The 7,481-nt window shown below is 39.2% G+C and overlaps 1 pseudogene; it reads left to right on the top strand.

Moving 5' to 3' along the window:
- The first annotated feature begins 606 nt into the window (after positions 1-606).
- Positions 607-7,063, top strand: LOC136167503 (cyclin-G2 pseudogene; annotated as a pseudogene).
- The last annotated feature ends 418 nt before the right edge of the window (positions 7,064-7,481 follow it).

Raw genomic sequence — 7,481 nt, 5'->3', positions numbered from 1 at the left:
TGAGAAGTCAGGAAACTTCCTTACCACATCCATCCTTCAGGGCACCAGGTGCAGTCTGGAGAAACCCCACCACAGAGCTCTGGATTCAGTGACAGCAGATACAGGATAAGGTAGGGGTGACTGTTGGTGCTAAGAACAGTGCGTTATATAAACATCTACATATTAAAAGGCTGGATGAGCAGACTGCTTCTCCTGCTTTGTTAGACAGCAGGGTTTATACCCTCCACCAACCCACACCTAGACACTTCCTCCAATCAGCTTCTCACTTTCACATATTAAGGAGTGCCGATAAACATTGGATGTTTGAGAAAAGACCACTCAAGAAGCAGAGCCAAAAGTAACTAGAAAAAAAAGAAATGCAGACAAAAGCAATCAATGGAACAGAGAACTAAAAGGAAGTCATAGTTTATCATCAAGGGTAGAAAAAAAGATTATTTGTTGATGAGACAAAATGGGATATTATGAAAAAGGAAAAATCAAAGAACAATTTTTAACCTTGGAAATTAAAGATATGATGAACAAGAAGAGCTTTGCTTCAGTTTCTGCTGAAGAGTTGCTGGGAGACCAGAGTCTGCAGGAGGAGCTGCTGCCAGTAGGAGGGTGGGCATGGGCAGTGGCACCGAGGTCGACTGTGAGGCTGAGGTGGAGGCGGCAGAGGCGGTGGTGGGGTGGATGCTTCCTGGGGGACTGTTGAGCTGCTGGGTCACTGACCCAGGTGGAGTCCGTCTGTTCCTCTGTGCTCACCCCTTTCCAGACCACAGGCTCCCTCTCCCATCTAATGAAGGATGGGGAGGCATAGGTCTTGGGAGTCTGGAAGAAGGTCAGCTCTCTGAGCTGCTGAAACTCTACCTGCAACAGGAACAGAAGTTCCAACCACAAAAAAATGACTGAGCCTATTGAAGGCTACTTCTGAGAACAAGAACATGGTGTGTTGAAGACAGAGACATGTCGAGATTTAAGGGCTTTAAGCACCTTTAAAAATTTTCAATCTTGCACATAAACTTTTATCCTGGTTGTCAATATTCTGGACAGATTCTTGGCTTTTATGAAGGTGGACACTAAAATTTGTCTTTCACTGGAGTCTGTTGTTTTTGCTGGCTGCCAAAATAGTTGAAAAAGAATGCAATGTTTCATTTACTCAAGAAGTAATCCGGATTAGTCAATGTAAATGCATTGCTTCTGACAGAAAACAAAGGAAAAAAGTAATTTTTTGGAAAAAAAATCAGAACTATGAAATGGAACATACTGCTTATTAAACTTTTATTTTGCTTACCCAAGACTATTATACTTCATATTTCAGAAAGGAAAGAAATATTGAGCTTTGATAAATTGGAAGCTCTGCTTAAAGCTTGCTATTTTCTAGTAGTCTTTTCAAAAGCAAAGCCACCTGTATTAGTTTTGTGCCTTTTCAATCCGTAAGTAGAAACATAATTCATTAAATTACTGCAACTTCTCTGGCTTGTTATAAAGTATTCAAAAATTAATGACACTGAGTCCTGTTACAGGAGGGAAATATCTTCTAAAAGACTAGCTGAATATTTTCCCTTGAATGTTGCAAGGAACCGGTTTGGATTACTTCCCGGTACAGAACCCAGACCATCTAAGACACCAACTACAATGTTCCTGAGTTGTCAACAATACCAGAGGATTGTTGTCTTGATGAAAGTGAAAGTGAAGCTTTGGAAGACGTGAGTTTCAGAGAATCAGGTCTCAGTAGTTCTCTTCCCAGGTCAGTGATCAAAGACGTGCTGTCTTTTTCAACTTGAAAGTGGCACAGTCTCTGTGCTTTCCGTTTTAGAAATCTAATTGCACTGGGTCAGACTTCAAAGTATACATAAAACTTATGAGTAATAAATAGGAAAGTAGGTGGTTTTTGGTCCGGTCCCTATATAGGCAGGAATACAAAGATGGAAACACCTGTTGTCAATAATTATTCAAATCAGATCTGGTCTATTTTCATATTTTAAGCTATCAAATGGGTTGTTGGTGGTGGTTTACTTGTTAAGTTGTGTCCAACTCTTTGCGACTCCATAGACTGTAGCTTGCCAGGCTACTCTGTCTATGGGGATTCTCCAGGCAAGAATACTGGAGTGGGTTGCCAATTTCTTCTCCAGGGGATCTTCCTGACCAGGTATCAAACCCACATCTCTTACATCTCCTGCATTGGCAGGGAGGTTCTTTATCACTAGTGCCACCTGAGAAGCCCCCCATTATACGGTTTAGGACCCTACTCCTCAAATGATTGAAAATAATTTAAGTGTTGACACTTTCACTTTTTTCTTTGATTTAAATAATTTTTAGCTATTTTTCCATATGGATAGCATATTTCATCAGTAAGGATATAGGAAGTCAGAGAGGATCTTTTTTCCCCTGATGAAATATCAAGTAGAAGACTGAAATCTGCTGAGAATAGAGTCTGAGTGAAGATGAGTTTTGAGGGAAGTGCAAGTTCTGAAGTATGTTTTTTTTTTTTTTTTCCAGTGGGTTTTGTCATACATTGATATGAATCAGCCATGGAGTTACACGTATTCCCCATCCCGATCCCCCCTCCCACCTCCCTCCCCCCCCGACTCCTCTGGGTCTTCCCAGCCCACCAGGCCCGAGCACTTGACTCATGCATCCCACCTGGGCTGGTGATCTGTTTCACCATAGATAATATACTTGCTGTTCTTTCAAAACATCCCACCCTCACCTTCTCCCACAGAGTTCAAAAGTCTGTTCTGTACCTCTGTGTCTCTTTTTCTGTTTTGCATATAGGGTTATCGTTACCATCTTTCTAAATCCCATATATATGTGTTAGTATGCTGTAATGTTCTTTATCTTTCTGGCTTACTTCACTCTGTATAATGGGCTCCAGTTTCGTCCATCTCATTAGAACTGATTCAAATGAATTCTTTTTAATGGCTGAGTAATATTCCATGGTGTATAGGAATTCATTTGAATCAGTTCTAATGAGATGGATGATACTGGAGCCCATTATACAGAGTGAAGTAAGCCAGAAAGATAAAGACCAATACAGTATACTAACACATATATATGGAATTTAGAAAGATGGTAATGATAACCCTATATGCAAATCAGAGAAAGAGACACAGAGGTACAGAACACTTTTGGACTCTGTGGGAGAAGGTGAGAGTGGGATGTTTCGAGAGAACAGCATCAAAACATGTATATTACCTAGGGTGAAACAGATCACCAGCCCAGGTGGGATGCTTGAGACAAGTGCTCGGGCCTGGTGCACTGGGAAGACCCAGAGGGATCAGGTAGAGAGGGAGGTGGGAGGGGGGATTGCGATGGGGAATATATGTAACTCCATGACTGATTCATGTCAATGTATGACAAAAACCACTACAATATTGTAAAGTAATTAGCCTCCAACTAATAAAATTTTTTTTTAAAAAATGAAAAAAAAATGTAAAACCAAAAAAGGTTAAGTGTCACTGCTCCAGGGTTTGGGTTTTACAGATTGCTGATGATGTTGAACTTTAGACAAACAACCCTGAAGTTCAAGTTCAGTAAGAAGGAAGCGTAGCCCAGGATTGAACTGATAAATCCAAAATGGGGAATCCAGGTACTGGAGGTTTTGTGGAAATTGCTGTACAGATTTGGTGGGAAGGATAGTATGAGAGAGGTGAAAAAAATTGTTTGCAAAGTATAGAATATGGAACTTCAAAATTTCTGAGTGAACTATCAACATGTGCTCTTTGGAGAAAGGCTATAGTGCAGAGGAGGAAAGGATAAGGTGAAAGAGATCTAGGGAATTTGAAGTCAAGATGCCACCTTTTGTCTACATGAACACTAAAATCTTATAGAATTATGGCAAAATATTGCAGAAAAAGACTGTGATCCAGATCCAAAAGGCTACATTCAATGAAATGAACTCAACAAGGATGATATATGATAAATAGCCTTAAATGAGGATGGATTTCTGTAGTCAGATGGAAGAGTAAAGGTCAGGAAGAAGAATTAGGGAATCAGGGAAATGTCACCTCCCTGTCTCTTAATATCCACTTACCTGTGAATATGGGGAAAAGAGTAGCTTTCAACAGAGAGGCTTATAGGAATACTGAAAGTCATAATTAATCAAGGTCTGTCTTTCTGTAGCAGGTGGCATTAGTGGCAAAGAACCTACCTGCCAATGCTGGGGACATAAAAGATGAGGGTTTGATCCCTGGGTAAGGAAGATCCCCTGGAAGAAGACATAGCAACCCACCCAGTATTCTAGCCTGGAGGATCCCATGGACAGAGGAGCTGGGCAGCCTACAGTCTATGGGGTCAGAAGGATGAGACTGAAGCAGCTTAGCACGTCTTGCATGAAGCAAGTTTCCATGCTTGGCAAACAATGTCATACACCTCAGAGTAACAGAAACTCAGATCCATTTTGAAGTAGGATGCCAAATTTATGTACATGTTAATGATAAAACAGCAAATGTCAAAGAAAATGTACACTTCTGAAATGCTGCTTTGAGCTAGTCCTCTGGTTATTCAAAGATTCTCTTTTCACTGTCATCTATGTGGGAAAAAACTTTAAAATTATCTAGCAGATAAGGGGAGGGGAAGAGACCCTGAAAGAAAAGAAAATAACACAAGGCATTCATTATCCACAGAAAGGAATCTTGCATGGCAACAAATAGGGTGGGGTTTGGGTTGTTTAACAGAAAGATCAGGAAAAGAAATTTGAAAATAGTAATAGTGCAGGAGCCCAGGAAAAGAAAAGAGAAGAAAGTGCGGGATGTTGTCATTTTTCAGTGATTAAGAAAAATAGGAATGAAGATTGTACACATGTGATTGTTCTTGGATATTTTCCATTTTAACTTTTGCAAAAGTCATTTGTGTGCAGGCAGTACTGTATTCTGCTTGTCTGAGGCATGTAGTGAGGACTACATGTGAGGAGATTTCAACCAGTTTCAGGAGTGCTGAAAAATCCAGGGCTTTTTCATGGTGTTAGAGTCAGTCCCTTCATCACAACCTTCCTTGTGTCTTATATTTAACTGAAATGGTGACAAGATGACTTACTTAAGCCCAGTAACTCTTTTCCGTCAAGTTAGAGACTGACAGTGAAGAAGCCCCCAAAATACGATCTTTTCTTTTTAAAAAAACTGGTTTTCACAGTGCTTTTCAATCTCTTTAGGACAGACAGTAAGGCAGTACATGCAAACAGGTAACAAGTTCTCAGCAAGTTTACCATTAAAGTGCCCAAATATCATACCTTTCGGCCTTCTACCCACAGTGTCTTAAGTTATGGTTCTTTTGTTGGTACTATTTGCTTTTAACAACAGTTACAGCAACACTGGAATTTTTTTCCTCCATAAGGGTTATTTCATCCTCATGAAAGATCTCTAAATATGCATGAGTAAAGACATGCCTCAGAACTCTTGAAGCTTTTTCCCCCTGTTGCCAAAATGATTCTGTTATCTTAAAATTATGCAGCATTTTTCAACCAGAAAGCTTTGTGAAAAATACTTCCTTCCTTAAATGTTACTGGATATTGAGTTATAGTCCCTGTTTTCCCTGTCAGTAAACGTGATCACATTATCTTCCGATAAACTAATTTCATGATTTATTAATAATCATTTCTTAGCAATTTGACCTGGTATGGCTGTAAATGGTGAAATAAAAAATCTTTTTATGAGAAATTTTGGAATTTCAAGAAGTATATTTTTGCCCTAGCTTGAAAGAGCTGCAGTCATTTCCGGAAGGACTAAAGGCAAGCCAGTTGAAAAATATTGTGGGTTTAGAGAAATGGATAAAAGGAAATTTTTTCTAAAAGGGCAGGCAGTGGCCTCAGGAAAGGAGACTTGCTAAGGGTACTGGGTACAGACAGGAAATAATAGAATTGTCAAATTGGGTTTTTGAGGATATCAGGATGAGACTTAACCTGAATTATTAAGTCAGCAAGAAAGGACAGAGGAACACCTGGGGCTGTTATCAGCAGTTTGCTAACCTGGGGGAGCAATAATAAAATAATGCCAACTCTTGGATGAATTGTTTAATTTTTACTTTTAAGATATACTATTCTCACTGAAGTACAATAAAGCATCAGGTGACATATATTAGACAAAATTGATACTTTCTCAATCATTTAAATATCAACTGATTTACCAAGTTTTTAGAAAGACTTAAAATTGCCCTAGAAAATTTGACAACTGTATTGAAAGGAAGTGCGGACTTGTGGATACTTAAATATGATGTGACTTAGACAATTTGAAAAGGAAAGTGTGTGACTAAGGACTAGAATGAAGAAAGGCAATAGCTAACAATAAAATAATGGAAGTCATATTATAAATATAAGGAAGATATTTATATGATAGATTGGGCTTTTATCTAAACAGTAACAGAAAAATTCTACAAATCCTCAAATAGAAAACCAGCACTGATTTAGGAATCTTAAGCAATGATGTCATGTTGGATGGGTGAGGATTATATATATACAATAGGGTGATGGTGGTGGCTATTACTATTATCTAAATATTAAGTAAACCTCCCTCATTGGGCAGGTTTTGTGATTATGGCAAAGTAAAGAAGGGATCGGTGTGAGAGCTGACTGCATTTAAGCCAGACAGTTTCCACCACTGGTTTCAGATCTGCTCTGTATGCTGCTGATTAGGTCTCCCAGAGTCTAGCCAGCCCAACTGAGGAGGCTTCTTGGATGAGAACTCAACCAGAGAGAAAAGCGAGTCAATAACTCAGTCTGTAGATATCAGAACCCAAACCAGGTGTCTGTCATCCCTGGGGCATAATGATGCTCAGCACACACCATTTCTGCCAGTTAGATTTATCTCCTCCATACATCTACATTTTAAAGTAAAACTGGTTTTTTTTTTTTGTTTGTTTTTTTAAGACCCTAAGATGGGAACAAGTAACTCTGCTGTGTTATCCTTTAGCAGAACATAATACAAAACGTGGAAAGGGGTATTTCCCCTCAATTCAAAGATTTGTTGTTTCTGGGACTTCATTGCCACTGCTGGAGCGTCAGCAGAAAGGGTGGGCAAGGCTGGGAAGTGAACCTCCGAGGCTGCATCGCTACCAAGAAGACATGTTTGCATTTAACAAACAAGATTGAGGAAGAAAAGAGAGATAACAGTACAAGGGAAACGTTAAAAAATATGACTTGCTTTAAGTACATGTAAGGGAGCTGGTGGGACTCCCAGGAGTGCTTGGAAGTAAAAGAATTTTACATAGAATTTTTCCTGAGTTATGAAATAAGGGGAGGATACCAAAGAAGGGAGGGTGAGGTGATATTTGAATTGACTTGGATTAGACAATGTGATGGATAGAATAATGATTTGGACATAAAGAGATGTTCAAATCCTAATTCCCAGAATCTGTGAATGTTACCAGCTGACGGGGAAATAAAGGTTGAGATTGCAATTAGGATTGCTAATCAGCTAATGTAGAAAATTATTCTGGATTATCTTATTGGGTTTAGTGTAATCTAAAGGGTCATCAAGGAAGAAGGAGACAGAAGAAAAGAGAACTAG

This window comes from Muntiacus reevesi, chromosome 4 (genome assembly GCF_963930625.1).
Source record: "Muntiacus reevesi chromosome 4, mMunRee1.1, whole genome shotgun sequence".
NCBI lineage: Eukaryota > Metazoa > Chordata > Mammalia > Artiodactyla > Cervidae > Muntiacus > Muntiacus reevesi.
The sequence above is the reverse complement of the archived record's forward strand: the minus strand, read 5'-3'. Positions and strand labels throughout refer to the sequence as shown.